The sequence below is a fragment of the Giraffa tippelskirchi genome, chromosome 7 (assembly GCF_054371585.1).
Source record: "Giraffa tippelskirchi isolate mGirTip1 chromosome 7, T2T-mGirTip1v1.2.pri, whole genome shotgun sequence".
NCBI classification, from domain to species: Eukaryota; Metazoa; Chordata; class Mammalia; order Artiodactyla; family Giraffidae; genus Giraffa; species Giraffa tippelskirchi.
Genome location: NC_137281.1, coordinates 126,902,130 through 126,921,287, shown reverse-complemented (window position 1 = coordinate 126,921,287; position 19,158 = coordinate 126,902,130). Strand labels below are relative to the sequence as shown.

General features: G+C 42.1%; 1 long non-coding RNA gene across 1 annotated transcript; it reads right to left on the bottom strand.

Annotated features, from left to right (window-relative positions):
• Positions 1-1,129: 1,129 nt before the first annotated feature.
• On the bottom strand, positions 1,130-17,440 carry LOC145514255 (uncharacterized). Its single transcript, XR_014059991.1, has 5 exons — positions 17,267-17,440; positions 9,652-9,823; positions 7,274-7,313; positions 5,579-5,715; positions 1,130-1,497 (listed from the first exon to the last, which is right to left on the bottom strand). It is a non-coding gene; the product is annotated as an uncharacterized LOC145514255 (long non-coding RNA).
• Positions 17,441-19,158: the final 1,718 nt, after the last annotated feature.

Here is a 19,158-nt window from a genome sequence, read left to right as displayed (position 1 = left end):
TTAGAAGGGGGAAACGAGCATGACATCTCAAAGTGACATGGTTGGCAGCTGTGGGAATTGTGTAATTGTACCGTGTCAGAGCTGGAAGAGTAGTTTGAAGGCATAAATCTTCACAAAGAGAAGATTTTTGCAGTTACGAGAATTAATAAGTGCACCAAACAGACTCTGCACTCAATAAATACTTGTTAGGATAAACTGAATGAAAAGGAGTGGGTGAAAAATAAACAAGGGTAGGGAACTAAGAACAGAGCCTTTTAAGATGCCCTCAGCTGTGAAATGAGTCAACCGAAGAGACCTAGAAACAATCACAAAAGAGGAAAGAGGCAAAAAGGGAAGGCACAGTGTCAGGAAAGCCAAAATTTAGAAATATTTGATAAAAGATATGGCCCCTAGTGTCAAATGGAAAGAAGCAATGTAAGGAAAGTGGGTTGGATCTATTGAGGGGAAATATGCTTCAAAATGCCTCCAGAAGGGATATGATCCTTAAAATTTTCTGAAAATTTTAAGGGCTGAGGCTTGTAAGTCAAGGCATTTTATGATAACAAAAATCAACAACTATGCAAATTAAGCCAAAGCCAATTTCAGCTAAGAAAAAAAGTTTTCAAGCTATTGAGAAAGGGATGACAAAAAAAAGGAAAGAAAAAAATATCCTTCTGATGGAAAAAAAAATCATCTGAGCTTTGATAAAGTTAATGACATCATGCTACTGCATAACATTCATTCTTGTTCAGCTTTCTCAGAAGAAAATAAAGCAGCATTTCCCCCAAGGGGCAGGGAGATTAAGACCTTCTCTGTGACTATTTAGAATTAGTTTATTATTTAAAAGAAGTTTTACAAAATACCGGGAGTTTTACCCTGGGATTCTTGGGATGATGGACTTGACACCCCTCCACCCCCATACGGCATTCCATCCTTACTAAGTCGCTTCAATCGTGTCCAACTCTGTGCAAACCCACAGACGGCAGCCCACCAGGCTCCCCCGTCCCTGGGATTCTCCAGGCAAGAACACTGGAGTGGGTTGCCATTGCCTTCTCCAATGCATGAAAGTGAAAAGTGCAAGTGAAGTCACTCAGTTGTGTCTGGCTCCATCCTTACTAGTCGTATGGAAAAGGATCTCACACTTCCTTCAGATTCTCAAAGAACTTGTTACACTATAAACAGTTAAGAATCACTGTTCTAGAGAAAGTAATACTTTGGGCCACTCGGGGAAAAGGTTTAAAGGAGTTTTGATGGCAAGTTGGGCTGACATCTGCACATTCTTCTTCATCCTCACCACCTTCCCCTCCGTCTCTATGGAAGTGTTGCTCTCCTCTTGGGCTTTCTCTTTGTTTTAAATCTCATCTTCTTTCTGTTTCTTCTCAGTCTCTTTTGTCTCATAAATAGTGTAGTTCCCAGGACTCCATGTCCAGTCTTTTTCTCTTCTTGCTTTATATATTCTATTGGGTTGATCTGTGTTCTATCTGGCTCTAACAAATTTCTATGGGATGGTCCTAAAATCTGGAAACATAGGTGGATACAGAACAAGTGATTTATTGATATTATATTATAAAACATGACAAAATATTATTATCTCTGTATTCAGAATTTATGGTCACCCTGTATATATTTATGGTTTCTAAATCATTCTCAAGCCAAGAAGTCTTTCTTGAGCTGGATATGATTTTCAGACTGTGGACTGTCCATGGAGCATCTCCACTTGGCATCCTCCAGAGCCTTCGCACATAACGGGTTCAACATCACCTCCCCTTGAGTTCCCCAGTTTAGAGGTGGCATCCCCACCCATACACAACTCCCAAAGCAGAAACCTGGGAGTTACCCTCTGTTGCTCCCAGCTTTCTGAGAGTTGTACTCAGCAGCTCCCTCTTCACTACTTCTCTTTCCAGCTGACCACCAATTCTGTTTATTCTATTCACAAACACTTTTCAAAGCTGCCCCCGCCCTAGTCTATCTCCACCGATATCATCTTGATTGAAGCACTTATCATTTCTTTTTTCGTGATTTTTTAAAACTTTTTATTTTGTATTGGGGTATAGCTGATTAACAATGTTTTGATAGTTTCAGGGGAACAGTGAAGGGACTCAACCATACATATACATGTATCCATTCTCCCCCAAACTCTCCTCCCATCATTTATCATTTCTTGCCTCAACTATTATATTAGAGCCTCTTCATAATCTTCTTAATCCTAATCTCACCTCCTTCCAACCAATCCCTCCTCCAAAGAATCTTCCTAAAATGCAAATCTGATTGTGACAATCCCCCACTTCAAACTCTCCCATAGCACCAATTGCTGAACAGTATGTCCCAAACTCCCTGGCCTGGCATATACAGCATTCAGCTTCTACTTTCCCCCCCTCATCTCTTTGATATTACAGCCACACCCACTAACTTGACCTTACCCAAATATGTGATGATCCTTCTCCCTGATTCTCATCAGTGATGAGCTTCTATATCTCCTTCAAGGCTCAGCTCAAGATTCCCTGAAACTACCCATTTCCCCACCACTACCAACACCTCTTGAAATTTAGACTTTTTTTTGGTGCTCTGTGAGCAACGTACATCATTATCATATTACAATTGTTTGTTTAAAATCTCTTCTTCACCAAACTGGGAGCCCCCAAGGACCATTTATTCATTAATTGCTGTATCTTTAGCACCCAGGGATCATTATGTGTTCAATGGAAGAATAATAAATGGGAAAAGGAAATAGATTGCTTTAGAACTGGAAAAGAATTTGTATTTTGTGATGAGCAAAGTGCTTCATGTAACAAATACTAGCTCCTGACCTAGATTAGGCATGTAAGGTTTTGCTTTTGTTTTTTAAGATTTTTTTTAATGTGGATCATTTTTAAAGTCTTTATTAAATTTGTTACAATATTGCTTCATTTTTAAAAAGATATTTTGGTTTTTTGGCTGTGAGACATGTGGGATCTTAACTCCCCAACCTGGGGTCAGACCCATGCCCCTGCACTGGAAGGGGAAGTCTTAACCACTGAACCGCCAGGGAAGTTCCTAGGCATGCAAGGTTTAAATGGTCTAGAACCATAGAGACCATAATGGGACAGGACTTAAGAGCCAAGCACAGGTAATAACGAAAAAGGCCACCAGTGGGGAGTAAGCGGAAGTCCAGGGTGGCAGACAATTTAGGGAACCCCAAAGGATAAGACACACCTGATTTCTTAAAGAAAATCCATGGAGGTTGGAGAGAAGGGGTTGTCGATGAGACCTAATGGAGTGCCCTGGCAGTTGAAGAGCTCACAACGATGTCAAGAGTCAGGCCATATTTTGAGAGTCTGATTGAGGATAACCAGTAGTAAAGATGTCATTGAGCAGGAATTAGTGCCCACTCCCAGGGAGGAATTGGCAAGGCAGGTCCTGGCCAGGCTGGGACTCTCAGCAGGTCATCAGGACTGGGAATCAGGCACACAGAAACAAGGTAGATTTTGCTTCAATATCAAGGTTCAGTTCAGTTCAGTCACTCATTTATGTCTGACTCTTTGCGACCCCGTGGACCACAGCACACCAGGCCTCCCCGTCCATCACCAACTCCCGGAGTTTACTCAAACTCATTCGCATTGAGTCGGTGATGCCATCCAACAATCTCATCCTCTGTTGTCCCCTTCTCCTCCCACTTTCAATCTTTCCTAGCATCAGGGTCTTTTCAAATGAGTCAGCTCTTCACATCAGGTGGCCAAAGTATTGGAGTTTCAGCTTCAGCATCAGTCCTTCCAACGAATATTCAGAACTGATTTCCTTTAGGATGGAATTGTTGGATCTCCTTGCAGTCCAAGGGACCCCCAAGAGTCTTCTCCAATACTACAGTTTAAAAACATCAATTCTTCAGTGCTCAGCTTTCTTTATAGTCCATATTTCACATCCATACATGACTACTGGAAAAACCATAGCCTTGACTAGATGGACCTTTGTTGGCACAGTAATGTCCCTGCTTTTTAATATGCTGTCTAGATTGGTCTTAACTTTTCTTCTAAGGTTAAGGGAAGCTTAGTGTCAGGGACACCCTTAAACTGGGAGCAAAGCCAAATACAGAGTTCCAGCAACAGTACTGAGGCTGTCATGGGAGGATTGAGTTAGAGTCCCTCAAAGTCTCACTGAAGAGGCATTGATCGAGGGTTGGAGAGAGAGCAGAGTGGGGCTAGGATGCTGTCTCAGCTTGAGGGGGAGCACAGTGGCTGGGGAATCAGGCAGGCCCTGACGACCTCTGAGGGACATGATGCTCAGAAAACTTGAATGTCCTCTTAGCATTCCCAGTTTTATTTCTTCTAATAAGATATGATATTTTTCTGTTGGCACTTTTTCCAATAAAACCCTCACTATTCCAAGGACACATGGGTTTTTCTCCTTCAGAGGAAGATACATAAAGATAAGTCAAATCAGGCTAAAAAACATTTGCTTTTTCTTACATCTTAGTTTCAAAACTGAGAAATAAAAGTCTGACAAAACAGAATCATCGGATTCCTTCAAAAGTATAAAATCAAAAGCTGTTAGAGAAGAACTGAGCACTCTTTAGTCAGTCATTTTACACCCCAGGGTTTGGCAGTCATGATTCAGGCCACTATTTTTGCCTGGAGAATTCCATGGACAGAGGAATCTGGCAGGCTACAGTCCATGGGGTCACAAAGAGTCGGACACCCCCGAGTGACTAACATAGACAACAAGGGAGGGTCATCTGGAGGTCAAGGAGGTGAGCTTAGGGTCTCCCACTTTCTATGTTGATGTTCAGACCATACTTGAAAAACCAAAGAGTTCTGAGGATAAATTAAAGTTTGTAAATGACCCATCAAACATAACTTTCTTCTTTTATAGATGAAGAAATAGAGGCTGAGAGAAGTTCAGCGAAATTCTAAAATCACACTCCGGCTGTGGCAGAAATCTGACAACACAGTGGAGACTAAGTAAAAAGCTCTTCACAAATTTTCTGAAAGCTTCCAGTCTACAGCAGGGAGTTGGTGTCCCACTGCACATGTTCAGGAAACCCGCAGAGTGGTATAAATTTTAAACAAAGGCAAGACTGGAAAGGAGTATACATTTATACTGATCAAAGTCAATACTTTCAGCTTTATACAATTAAAAAAAAAATCTAGAAGACAAAATGACAAGTGATCCTATCTTTACAAAAGTTAAAGAATGGTTTGGGCTAAGCAGACCAGTGAGGTTGCAGTCAAGAAAACATAAGTCATTCTGTATCTTTCAAACAAAAGGAAATTGGTAGAGATGAGTTACATAGATGATAGAAAAGCTGAGAATCCAAACCAAGAATGGAGAAACTTCACCATGACAAGCTAACCAGGAAGACGCCACCACTCCTTGGGCTGCAGAATCAGCAGTGGGAGGGGGTGTTCTCCAAGTCCATCCAATGGGAGCTGAGCCCCGAAGGGAGTTTCCAGAAGGGGACGGGCCCACAGAGGGAGAAGCTCCCCAGAGGGGGCCCAAAATCCTGGAGAAGATATGGTTGCTACTCTTTCCAAAAAATCACAAAGGACTTGTTTTCAGGATAAGGGAATGTCAAGTTCAGCGAGGAAGTGACTCTTCCCAACTCCCTCCGACCCCCATCTCTTACTTTCTGGTTTTTGCTTGCCGTCTGATTCATCTTCCTCACCCCAAAGACACCTCCAAGAGGAGAGTTTTCCAGTTCATTCTCCAAAGGCATGAGGAGTGAGCCATCACAAGACAAAGGGACCCAGAGAGGCATGCTTCCTGAGCATAATGAAAACACAGAGGTTAAAGTTGATGACTTACTGCATTTGAATCACCTTCCAAGTTCTACTTTGCTTAATTAATCCTTTTCTTCACTCTCTGACATAGAGTGGACCCTTAAAGGAACATTTTAAAGCTACACGGTCAATTGCTTTCTTCAAGTCAGCAAAAGCATAATCCAGAAAGACAGGAAACAGAGGTGTCAACTCAGCTTTACCAGTGAGGTGTCTCTGGAACCCACCATTTTTCATATCTCTTCCTTGAGAGCTGAGGAAAACACCAGGGAACGCCTCTGGCCTGAGTTAATTATTTGGGGGAATATGCAACAAAGAATCATAGATTCCCATTGTCAAAGTCATGGTGACCTATGGAGGTTTTCCAGCATTCCAGAACCTGATTCATTCCAGTGCATTGCTTTGTTATGGTGTCAGCTGTCAGTGGGCCAGGTGACAGGAGTCAAGCCACCTCTGAGATAGCCAAGCCTGAAGTCACAGAAACAGATGTTGGATTCTAAATTTTCCCCTTCTCCCTTCATGTTTGCACCCCCACCTGGATGCCCAGCCCACCCCTAACCCATCCCACTTCCCTTTTTCATTTATCAACTCATTTACTAAACTTTCATTGATCATCTATGATGTGCCAGACACTGGGAGCAGAAAAAAGAAAAAAACAGGCAAAAATCCCCATCATCATGAAGTTATAATCTAATCTGGGATGGTAAACAAATAAGTAAAATATATAGTTCATCCAATGATGATATGGTATTTTGAAAAAATAATAATAGAGTAGGGAAAGGTCATGTGTCTTCCAGGATAGGAGCATCAACATAATAAGAGGTCCAAGAAAGATCTTTTTGTCAGAATGACCTTCAAGCAAAAATCAGAAAGTATGCGAGTATATTCCTACAAATATCATAGGAAAGAGCATTTCAGTCAGAGGAAATAGCAAACATAAAGGTCCTAGAGGCGGACCGTGACTGATGGCGTGCAGGAAGCCCACTGGGTTAGTGTAGAATGGATAGAGAGAAGAAATAGGAGTAGGAGACAAGCTTAGAGATGAGAGAGAGGGGACATTTTACAGTTCTTTGTGGCTTTTTGAAGAACTCTGACATTTACTCTAATTTCGATGGAGAGCCGGCAGAGCAGCAGAGTGACATGCTCCAGCTTGCTTTTTCATAAGGATCTCCCTACCTGGAAAACAGAGGATAGAGTGTAGGGGACACAATGGCAAAAGCAAGGAAATCAAATTGCATTTAATCCAGGGACAAAGGTGGAGGCAATAATTATTGGATTCTGAATATAGTTAGACATATTTTTTTAAGTTCCTACAAAGAATGAATTTGTGGCCATTCACCCTCCTGAGTCTTTGAGTTAAATCTAAGATTTCCATTAATCTAGGATGCTAGAACGGCAAAGCTTGGGTTAGTACCTCGAACTGAAATTAAAGAACAAATATATGTGCACCAAGGGGGTAAGGGGATGGGATGAACTGGGAGACTGGGACTGACATACATACACTATCGATGCTATATGTAAATAGATAACTAGTGAGAACTTACTATATAGCTCAGGGAACTCTCCTCAATGCTCTGTGGTGACCTAAATGGGAAGGAAATGCAAAAAAGAGGGGTGTATATGTATACGTATTGCTGATTCATTTTGCTATACAGTAGAAACTAACACAGGGCTTCCCAGGTGGCTCAGTAGTAAAACATCCACCTGCCAATGCAGGAGACACTAGAGATGGGAGTTTGATCCCTGGATCAGGAATATCCCCCAGAAGAGGAAATGGCAACCCACTCCAGTATTCTTGCCTGGAGAATCCCATGGACAGAGGAGCCTGGCAGGCTATCGTCCATAGGGTTGCAAAGAGTTGTATGCGACTGAGCACAAACGCAGAAACTAATGCAACATTGTAAAGCAACTACAGTCCAATAAGAATTAATTTTTTAAAATAAAACACACAAAAAGAATTTGCCAAGTGGGAAATGCAATGAAGAGAAGAGGCAATAGGAGGTTAATATTGGTTAGGATGACAACAACAACAATACACTGAGTTCCTAATATTGTTAAGTTTCTATATTAAGAGGTTTATGTATGCTATTTCATTTAATCCTTAAAGCAACCATATGAAAATATCCTCTTAAGAGGAAGCGATAGCCCAGGAAGTCTTAATAACATTGCCTAGATCACACAACTAATACAAGGCCAAGCTAGAAATAGAAACCAGCTCACTTCTCCAAAGTCTGTGGTATTCCCTCTACCCTCTACACTTGTAATCATTCATTCAGCCAACAAATATGTCCAGGGTCCAACTGCATAAGACACAGAGATGAGCAAGACAAGGTACCTAGCCTCAAGTTCATTTGTACCGTAAAAAAGTCATTCTCTTTTGAAGCTTACATGTTGATGGGAGGATCCAGGCAACAAATGAAAATGTAAATCCCCTCAGGTGGGGATGCATACTACGGAGAGAAAGTCAGGCTGCACAGCGGTCACTATCCTATGTGCGTTGCTCGGGGATGTTCTCTCTGCTAGATCACATTTAAGCAAAGACCTGGCTGGATTTGTCTGTGCCATCACACAAGTTAATTAAAAAATCTTAGCTTGCTTCTGTGGGGCTATTAAACAATGGAGCAGATGACAAAAAAGAAGATTTAGAGCTACTTTTATGCAGGTGAGAGTTATCCAGGAAAGTGCCAATAACAGACACCCCCAAAGGGGACTCTGATAGGTGGTGCATATCACTGAGTTTGACAAAGCCATGAATCTGATGGAGAGATCAACAAAAGGGAACTCAGAATCTAAAGGCCATTGAAAGCAAAGTGGCCCCAAGAGAGTCACAGCAGTTGACTATACATTTCTATATGTGTATATACTGCTTGTCACAGCAACAGCTACGTATATTAGGACTGAAATTCTAAGTGGATGATAAATATCAACATAAGATAAACTAATCAAGGGAAATAGAGCTAAGTTAAGGCTTCATAAATCTACAGTGTTTAGGACTGCTGAAAGATAAAATGATCAGAAATGTCCACCTGGGGATTCAAAGAGAAAAAAATAGCTTGATTTGCTGAAAGGCCCAGTAAATGTTTGGAGAACTGAATCCCTACAGAACTTCGTGTATAATTTCTTGATTCACATACCAGCAGCAAGGGAACTGCCTGAAAGCTTGTGAGAAATGCAGAAGAGCAGGCTGACTCCAGACCCCCTGAATCGAAATCAGCAGTTTAATACAGAGCCCCCAGTGGTGTGTCTGTATGTTAAAGTTTGAGAAGCTCCAGTGTGAGCTTCTGCTGCCTTTAAAGGCATCACTGGTGAAGCAGGTTAAAGAAAGAAAATGGTGGCTGGCTCATCTTCAGATGAGAATGCAGAGACACCTAAACTCTCTTCTTAGATTTCAACCAAAAAACCCAGGAAGCCCCTCTGTTTGTTAGGCAAATGAGGATTGGTGAGGAAGGACTTTGGAAGAAAGGTATGAGCCCTTAATTAAGAGCAGTCCCAGACTAGCTACCAACTAAAGCAATGGAAATTATAGCCAAGGAGCGACAATTCAATTTCAGTAACTGGAATTTCCAGATGCACGGAAAATATGAACTTTTAGAGGACTTCACAAACATTAACCTTTCTGCAAAGCCTTCAGTGGCCACGAATCACACTTGCTTGCAGAGCACTGAATTCTAACCATTTCCTATAGTGAACCTCAACCCAACAGGCCTGACCAAGTCCACCAGGAGCCAAATCCAGGAACTCTGTGTTCTAAGACAAACCCACACATGTGCTGCTCTTGCTGTTCGGAAAGTGCTTTCTGGGGAGGCCTCTTCCTTCTCCACCACAGTGTTGAGCAAGGGATGGGGAAAAGTCATATCATTATCCCATATATTCTTTTCATCCAACCACAATTATAGGCAGGCTTGCGGCATGTTACACAAACCTGTTATTGAGGTTGAAGCTGAAAAATTCAAGCCACACAATAGTAAGAATGGGCCTGTGCAGTTACTTAAGCAAGGGAGCTCAACCTCAAACCAACTTGCTTAAGGCTCTTCCACCAGCCATGCTAACTGCAGTGACACAGCAGAAAGTGGATTCGTGTCCATGCTGATGACCTGCAAAGAGACAGAAAAAAAAAAAATTCTGAAAGCATTGAGTAGTATTAACTTCATGCCAAGTGCTGTGTTAAGGACATTTCATGCATTTTAACATTTGTAGTACTCTCAAAGCCTATGATTATCTGTATTATTTTTATATTATTCTATTAGTGTCTATATTATTACTGTACACTATTATAATTATCTCTATTATTATTATATTATTAATATTTCTAGTAAGTATAGAAATAGGATTCAAACTCTGACCACTTGGCTCTAAAGCCTTATATTTTTCTGCTAAAGGGCTGGACTTCCTATGATTTTCTGCCCAGACACCCTACATAAAGTATGGTGGTGGTTTAGTCACTAAATTGTGTCCGACTCTTGCAATCCCATGGACTGTAGCCTGCTAGGCTCCTCTGTCCATGGGATTTTCCAGGCAACAATACTGGAGTGGTTTGCCATTTCCTTTTCCAGGGGATATTCCCAACTCAGGGATTGAACCTGGGTCTCCTGCACTGCAGGCAAATTCTTTATTGACTGAGCTACCAGGGAAAGCCTACATAAAGTATAATGGTGGTAAAAGTTATGAGACAGTTTTATTTACCATCTACTTAAAGGGGACCTTCTTGCCTAAGCGCCTATTTGCAAAGAACTTGATAAGAATATCTCTTCTGGGAACTTCCCTGGTTGTCAGGTGATGAAGACTCCACACTCCCAATACATGGGGAGCAATTTCAATCCCTGGTCGGGGAACTAGATCCTGCATGGCCCAACTAAGACCTGGCACAGCCAAAAAAAAAAAAAATCTCTCCTGGGTGAATACTAAGCATGGGAAGTTGTTGTCAATGAAGTGGAAAATTCAGACTATTCATGCTGATTTGGATTTCACAGGGGCTGGAATAGACCATTTTAGCACATGCTAAGTCACTTCAGTCATGTCCAATTCTTTGCGACCCTATGGACCATAGCCTGCAAGGCTCCTCTGTCCATGGGATCCTCCAGGCAAGAATACTGGAGTGGGTTGCCATTTCCTCCTCCAGGGGATCTTCCCGACCCAGGGATCTAATCTATGCTAAAAGTGAAGTAAAACCACCTCCCTCCCACCTGCAGCCACCTGGCTGTTGGACTTGAGCCCCAACTGTTCCCATCTCCAGGCAGAGTCAGGGGAGCATTGGCTCTGATTTAGAGGACATTTCTGTGTCAGAGGATGGGAAAACACTAAGAGGAGAATCAAGGTGATCCCTGTCTATGAAAGGGCAGACATTCAACCTCAGAAAGTCTCTCCAAACCTAAAAAATCCTACCACACAGTTACTACAGCCCAGGAAAGGGTGGGGGTGGTCCACTCACTTCTCCAGAGGTTAGCAGCCAGTCCTGGTCTAGGCTTCCAGGAACACTCCAAAGGGCTGTGGCAGATTTATATGTCAGCAGGAAGTCAGCTCGCCATACAGACCCTGCTGCTGGAACAGGAGTGAACTTGGCATCTGGCTGGTTGAGTCACTAAGCACACCTTGCCAGTGACTGCAGGTGCTGGCTGCAGTGGGGGAGTAGAAGAGTACAATAAAATACTACCTGGATGTATTTTCAGCTTAGGACAGCAGGTACACGCTGTACCCATGTGTTTTGTCATTGTGTTACTATACGGAAGAGCAAGGATATAATATCATGAGCTCATTTTTTTTTTTTTAATTTGGCTATACTCGGTCTTAGTTGCAGCATGTGGGATCTAGTTCCCTGACCAGAGATTGAACCTGTGCCCCCTGCATTGGGAGCATGGAATCTTGGCCACTGGACCATCAGGGAAGTCTCTCGTGAGCCCATTTTAAGCACTGATGCATCATCAGGGTTGAGGGAGGCCTTTTCCATGATGGTTCTCAGTCAAGAGAACTTCATCACTGAGCACACACATGCACAGCCTCTCCCAAAGAAATATATTTTAGAATCAGCAGAAAACTTACTCTATGACTTGAAGGAGGTAATACATACAGAGTTGGGGGGGGAGGAGAAAGCATTAGGCCATTATGAAAAGAAAAGATGGTATTTTTGATCACCCAGCTGAAATAGCACTTCCCTCCAGGCCTAGAATTTGCAGTTTTACACTGAGCAACAGCATGTGATGGGGGAGGACCTAGCAGGGAGATACAGGAGTCTAAATAAAGAATAGTGTGGGTTTTTGGATTCCCCAGGTTCAAGAAACCTTACTAGAAAACTATCATTAAAAAGAACAGGGAGTTCATAAGCAGAGGTTCATTCCCAAATAAAGCCAGTGAAAGGAAAGAAGATGAGGGGAAAAAAATCTTTCAATTCAGTTAACTGAAAAAGAAAATTAAGGCCGAGTTTCCTGTAAGAAAATTTCTGCTCATTCAAAAACTGGCTGTTTGTAATTGCTTCCACAAGGTCATCTATTTGTCCAGAAAGGTTTCTAGCCTCCACTCTGCCACCAGTGTGCCATGGAACCTCAGGTGTAGTCAGCCTCACAGCCTCTTGAACCAGAGATTCTCCGCCAACTCCAAGAAGCTAATCCTGCTTCCAGCATCATCCATGCCTGAAGATGGTATGACTGCCAGGAGAGGGTGCCTAAGCCTCCCCAGGCCATGATTAGCTGCCCTTCCCCAGAACAACAAATACTCCAAAGATGTTAGGAGATAATATCATCACATTTAATTCACCAGTATTCACTGAGCTGTGTACATGCTTGGCACTGCAGACTAACCAGTTAACCAGCATCAGAAAGGTGAACAGTTTGATTCATTCACTCCACAGATAATTATTAAGCACTTAGTGTGAAATCTTGTATCACGTACAAATTATGAAGTATAAAATAAGCTACAAAGATATCTTGTACAATGCAGGGAATGCAGCCACTATTTTACAAAAACTCTAAATGGAGTATCACCTTTTAAAATTGTGAATCACTAAATTGTAGACTAGTGATTTAATATTGTATAGCAACTATACTTCAATTTTTTTAAATGTCCTAAATAAATAAAAAGTAAAGCATTGTATTGGGTGCTGAGAAGGATATTTGTCCCATATCCTCAAGATGTTAACTTTCCAGTAGGAAATCTTTTTTTTTTCTCCTTTTTTAAAATTATTTTTTATTGGATTATAGTTGCTTTACAATGTTGTGTTAGTTTCTACAGTACAGAAAAATTAATCAGCCATATATATACATATTTCTCCTCCCTTTTGGACTTCCTGTCCATTCAGGTCACCACAGTGTAATAGAGTTCCCTGTGCTATGCAGTATGTTCACATTAGTTATCTATTGTATGGATAGAGGGCTTCCCAGGTGCCTCAGTGGTAAAGAACCTGCCTGCCAATGCAGGAGATGCAGGAAACAGGGATTCAATCCCTGGGTAAAGAAGGTGCCCTGGACTAGAAAATGACAACCTACTCCAGTACTCTTGCCTGGAAAATTCCATGGACAGAGGAGCCTGCTGAGCTACAGTCCATGGGGTCACAAAGAGTCGGATGCGACTTGGATGCGACTGAGTGAGCAGCCACACATGTATACATAGTATCATTAGTTTATATATATCAATCCCAATCTCCTAACTCCTCCCACCCCTTTTCTCCCCTTGGCCCAGTAGGGAATCTTAAGAAATATACACAAATCGCTGCGACTCACAGTAGACAGTGAGACAGACTAAATGGCATTAGCTGGATTTTTGACCTCTTGCCTTATAAAGACATTATTCTTCTTAAGGTTGATTTTGCCAGTTAAAAAGCTAAAGAGTTTTTAAGAGTGGTTGGCTGGGCAGGTTTGGTAGTTAGATCTGTGGGAATCCTACCATTTAGAAACCAAGGACAAGGATTGGATGTAGGAAATGGGTAAAGAGAGCTCAAGCTCTAAAAAGAGCATTTGGACTCACTTAGCTGGAAATTATCTTCTCTATTCTTGGGCTAGAAGAGTCACCATGAGTTTTGAAGAGTTTTCAAATCAATTGCATGACAATGCTCAGTTCCATAAACACTAGGAAGCTTCATTATTTTTCCTAGTTCTTCATCTTCCGTGTGTATACTGACAAAACTGTATTTTAGTTGTATTCACACACACACACAAAAATTGAGGTAAGGTAATATTACCAAAGATTTCCAGCTCCTTGTGCAAATGAGACCAAGTTTTTCCTACAGCAATATATCATTAACTTGCCAACATCTGGGTTGAGAGGTGTGTGATGTTTTGAATCAAACTTCAAAGGTCAAGGGTAAGCAGGGACCTAGAATTAGTATTGCATCTAAAATTATTTTACAACCTTCAAAAGAACATGGAAAAAATGATTGCAATTCTCAAAATTATATGCTGCCTTTGGGAAAAACATACATCTGTGTCTTGGGGAGTGCATAGGTAATGTAAGAGGGTTGGGCCATTTTCCACAACGTAGTCAGTGCCAGACAGGAGGCACTGAGGGTTGGGCACCGCCTCAGAGTCTCCACCTGTTGTCTGAAATTAGTGTGTGAGTGTTCATCATTTTCTCCCACAAATAGACACCCCTTCCCATTTTTTTCCATTACCTCCTGTTCCCTAAGTTTGCAATCCCGAGTCATTTTTCACTCTTACTGTTGTCACATCATTTATCCCCTTATTTGACAATTCCCTAATGACTATCTGTACCATATCAGACCCTACGCTGGATGTCCAGGACTGTAGTGGTCTCTGCTGTCATAGAGCCAGGGACCACTCAACCTAATGACACACAGTCCAGGATTGCTAACACATAAACAAGCAATTATGCTGGGAAAGATTGAAGGCAAAAGGACAACAGGATGGCAGAGGATGAGACTGTTATGTAACATCATCAATTCAATGGCGTTGAGTTTCAGCAAACTCTGGGAGTTGGTAAAGGACAGGGAAGCCTGGCATGCTGCAGAACATGGGGTCACAAAGAGTCGGTTCGGACATGACTTAGAGACTGAACAACAACAACCAACAAGCAATTACAATAGTGCAGTGTTTCTAAAAGTGTGGGTACATCCAGGCTCTACTAAATCAGAGCCTTTGGTCTGAGACCTAGAAGTCTGCAGTTAGTAAACACTGGAGGTGACTTCTGTGCCCACCAAAATTTGGAGAGTCATTCAGTCCAGCATAGTTTGTGCTCACATAGGAAGCCATTGTGCTAAGCACAGGGGTAAAGAGACACAGCGCGGGAGATGGAAGAGAGGGTTATCAGGAGAGATTTTCTGCAGAGAGCGGTGTTTACACTGAGATCTCAAGTATGCAAAAGAATTACTCCCGTTAGGGGGGAAGAAGTAGAGGGTAGGTACAAAAAGGAGGAATGCCCTAGGGAAAGACATTCCTTACAGACCCCAGAATTGGAAAGAGCTGCTCAGGATGACTGGAATTGTGAGTTCAAGGGCAGCAAGAGGGAGAGATGGATTCAAGAGGTAAGCAGGAAGCAGATTGTAAGGAGCCATATAACACGATTGTGTGATTTGCACTTTACGTTGAAAGCATTGAGAAACGACAGAAGGATTTGGGGAGGAGGGCAGTCGAGAGAAGAGAATTAAATGAGCAGAGTGATTGATTCCTTTTCCTCATTACCATGGATTCATGCTACTCTGGGCTTCCCTGATAGTTCAATTGGTCAAGAATCTGCCTACAATGCAGGAGATCCCGGTTCAATTCTTGGGTCGGGAAGATCCGCTGGAGAAGGGATAGGCTACCCACTCCAGTATTCTTGAGCTTTCCTTGTGGCTCAGCTGGTAAAGAATACGCCTGCAATCCGGGAGACCTGGGTTCGATCCCTGGGTTGGGAATATCCCCTGGAGAAGGGAAAGGCTACCCACTCCAGTATTCTGGCCTGGAGAATTCCATGGACTTTATAGTCCATGGGGTTGCAAAGAGTTGGACACGACTGAGTGACTTTCACTTTCACGCTACTCTTCCCTGTGGAAAAGGGAATGGCAACCCAGTCCAGTATTCTTTCCTGGAGAATCCCATGGACAGAGGAACCTGGCGGGCTACAGTCACAGAGAAAGACATGACTGAGAGACTAACACATGCTACTCTTAGAATCACCTTCAAGGCTCCTTTTACCCACTTTCTACATTCAGTCCTTGTCCTTGGTTTCTAAATGATAGGATTCCCGCAGAACTAATTACCAAACCTACCCTGCCAACCACTCTTTCTCCACCATCTTTCCTAAATGTGTCCCTCTCTTTTCACTTCCAAAGACACAGCCCTATTCTTATATTTTGAACCCCCTCATGTCTGAATTAGGGCAGCATCTCTCAAAGTGTTTGCCTTGTCACTGCGCCCACTTTCACCTGTTGAATATGACCTCAAAATGATCTCAGGCATTGATTTCATCATATGACTATCCTGCTCAAGAATCTTTTCTCTTTGGTAACTAACCTAATCATCCTGACTCTTAAGCCTGTCACCATCTATTCTTTCCAGTTTTCCCCCTCAGCACCTGGGATCTTCCTGCTTCCCCAACACTTCAGGCACAGAGGAAGGAATAGCGGTACCACCTGGTACCCATTGTTGAAAATATTTACTCTTGAGAATTAACTCCCAATTTTATCATATATTCAAGTCTATTAGCTTTAATCATGGAATGAAAGACTATTTCTTATCAAAGGATTGTCAGGTGTCAGCAAAGCAGGTAGGAAAGATTTTTGTGAAAGCAAAGCTTCTCTCTGACTTCCTGGCCTCATACATGATATAAATAATTGCCTAGTGAAGCAAAATCTGAGCAGTAGTGGTAGGAGATGACACTTAGTATTTAATGCCAGTTCTGCACCATGCTCCCCATGTCATTTTTCATTCCATAATTTACAGAGGGTTTTTTTCTTTTTTTTCCAGAAGCTATCAGGTTTTATGTTCTGGTGTATTTTCAGTAGTTACTAAAAGGCCTTTTCCCATTTCTGAAATACCAGGGCATCATTTGGAATGTTTCATTGCAGTACTGGGTATTTGGGTGCCACAATAATAAATTCCTTCTCCCCAGTAGAAAGGAATTCCGAATCTATTCTTCATAGGGATGCCACGGCTGGGGGAAGAAGAAGTGGGTGGGAGGTATGGAGAGAGTAACACGGAAACATACATTACAATATGTGAAATAGATAGCCAATGGGAATTTGCTGTATGACTCAGGGAACTCAAACCAGGGCTCAGTAACAACCTAGAGAGGTGGGATAGGGAGAGAAATGGGAGAGAGGTGGGAGGGATGTTCAAGTGGGAGGGGATATGGTAAAACTATGGCTGCTTCATGTTGATGTTCGGTAGAAATCAATGTTATGCTACAAAGCAATTATCCTTCAATTAAAAATAAATAAATTTTAAATAAATAAATTCCTCCTCCCCCACCCCCAGTAGAAAGGAACTTAGAATTTATTCTTGATAGGGATGCCAATGTCTCTCTCCCAATCTCTGGACCAGTGCCCCAGTGAGCCTCCCATCCACTTAATGATGATGAATCGAGTTATCATCCCTCCTCCCCATCCTACCCACTGGAATAGGTGAATTGGTCATCCAGTCCAGCTCCAAATGAATTCAGGTATCAAGACTCATGCCATTTCACTTGGCATATTTATGGAAGTTGTGTAAGAAATATTTTTTCTGACTTCTAGGTTGAGTTTTCCTTTTCTCAGTTTCATCAAGTTAGTCATCTAAAAGTCAGAGTCATTTGTGAGTCATAAATTAAGTCTTTTGTTCAGTTCAGTTCAGTCATTCAGTCGTGTCCCACTCTTTGTGACCCCATGGATTGCATCATGTCAGGTCTCCCTGTCCGTCATCAACACCCAGAGTTTACTCAAGGTCCATTGAGTTGGAGATGCCATCCAACCATCTCACCCTCGGTCGTCCCCTTCTCCTCCTGCCTTCAATCTTTCCCAGCATCAGGGTCTTTTCAAATGAGTCAGTTCTTTCATCAGGTCACCAAAGTATTGGAGTTTCAGCTTCAGCATCAGTCCCTCCAATGAATATTCAGAACTGATTTCCTTTAGGATGGACTGGTTGGATCTCCTTGCAGTACAAGGAGTCTTCTTAAGAGTCTTCTCCAACACTACAGTTCAAAAGCATCAATTCTTCAGTGCTCAGCTTTCTTTATAATCCAACTCTCACATCCATACATGACTACTGGAAAAACCATAGCTTTGACTAGATGGACCTTTGTTGGCAAAGTAATATCTCTGCTTTTTAATATGCTGTTTAAGTTGGTTATAACTTTTCTTCCAAGGAGCAAGCGTCTTTTAATTTCATGGCTGCAATCACCATCAGCAGTGATTTTGGAGCCCCAAAAAATAAAGTCAGCCACTGTTTCCACTGTTTCCCCATCTATTTCCCATGAAGTGATGGAACCAGATGCCATGACCTTAGTTTTCTGAATGTTTAGTTTTAAGCCAACTTTTTCACTCTCCTCTTTCACTTTCATCAAGAGGATCTTTAGTTCTTCTTTGCTTTCTGCCATAAGGGTGGTGTCATCTGCATATCTGAGGTTATTGATATTTCTCCCAGCAACCTTGATTCCAGCTTGTGCTTCATCCAGCCCAGCGTTTCTCATGATATACTCTGCATATAAGTTAAATAAGCAGGGTGACAACATACAGCCTTGACGTACTCCTTACCCTGTTTGGAACCAGTCTGTTGTTACATGTCCAGTTCTAACTGTTGCTTCCTAACCTGCATACACATTTCTCAAGAGGCAGGTCAGGTGGTCTGGTATCCCCATCTCTTTAAGAATTTTCTGCAGTTTATCATGATCCACACAGCCAAAGGCTTTGGCAGAGTCAATAAAGAAGAAATAGATGTTTTTCTGGAACTCTCTTGCTTTTTTGATGACCCAACAGATGTTGGCAATTTGATCTCTGGTTCCTCTGCCTTTTCTAAATCCCGCTTGAACATCTGGAAGTTCATGGTTCACATACTGTTGAAGCCTGGCTTGGAGAATTTTGAGAATTACTTTACTAGCATGTGAGATGAGTGAAATTGTGCTGCAGTTTGAGCAGTCTTTGGCATTGCCTTTCTTAGAGATTGGAATGAAAACTGACCTTTTCCAGTCCTGTGGTCACTGCTGAGCTTTCCTAATTTGCTGGCATATTGAGTGCAGCACTTTCACAGCATCATCTTTTGGGATTTGAGATAGCTCAGCTGGAATTCCATTGACTCCACTAGCTTTATTTGTAGTGATGCTTCCTAAGACCCACTTGACTTTGCATTCCAGGATGTCTGGCTGTAGGTGAGTGATCATACCACTGTGATTGTTTGGGTCATGAAGATCTTTTTTGTATAGTTCTGTATATTCTTGCCACCTCTTCTTAATATCTTCTGCTTCTGTTAGGTCCATACCATTTCTGTCTTTTGTTGAGCCCATTTTTGCATGAAATGTTCCCTTGGTATCTCTA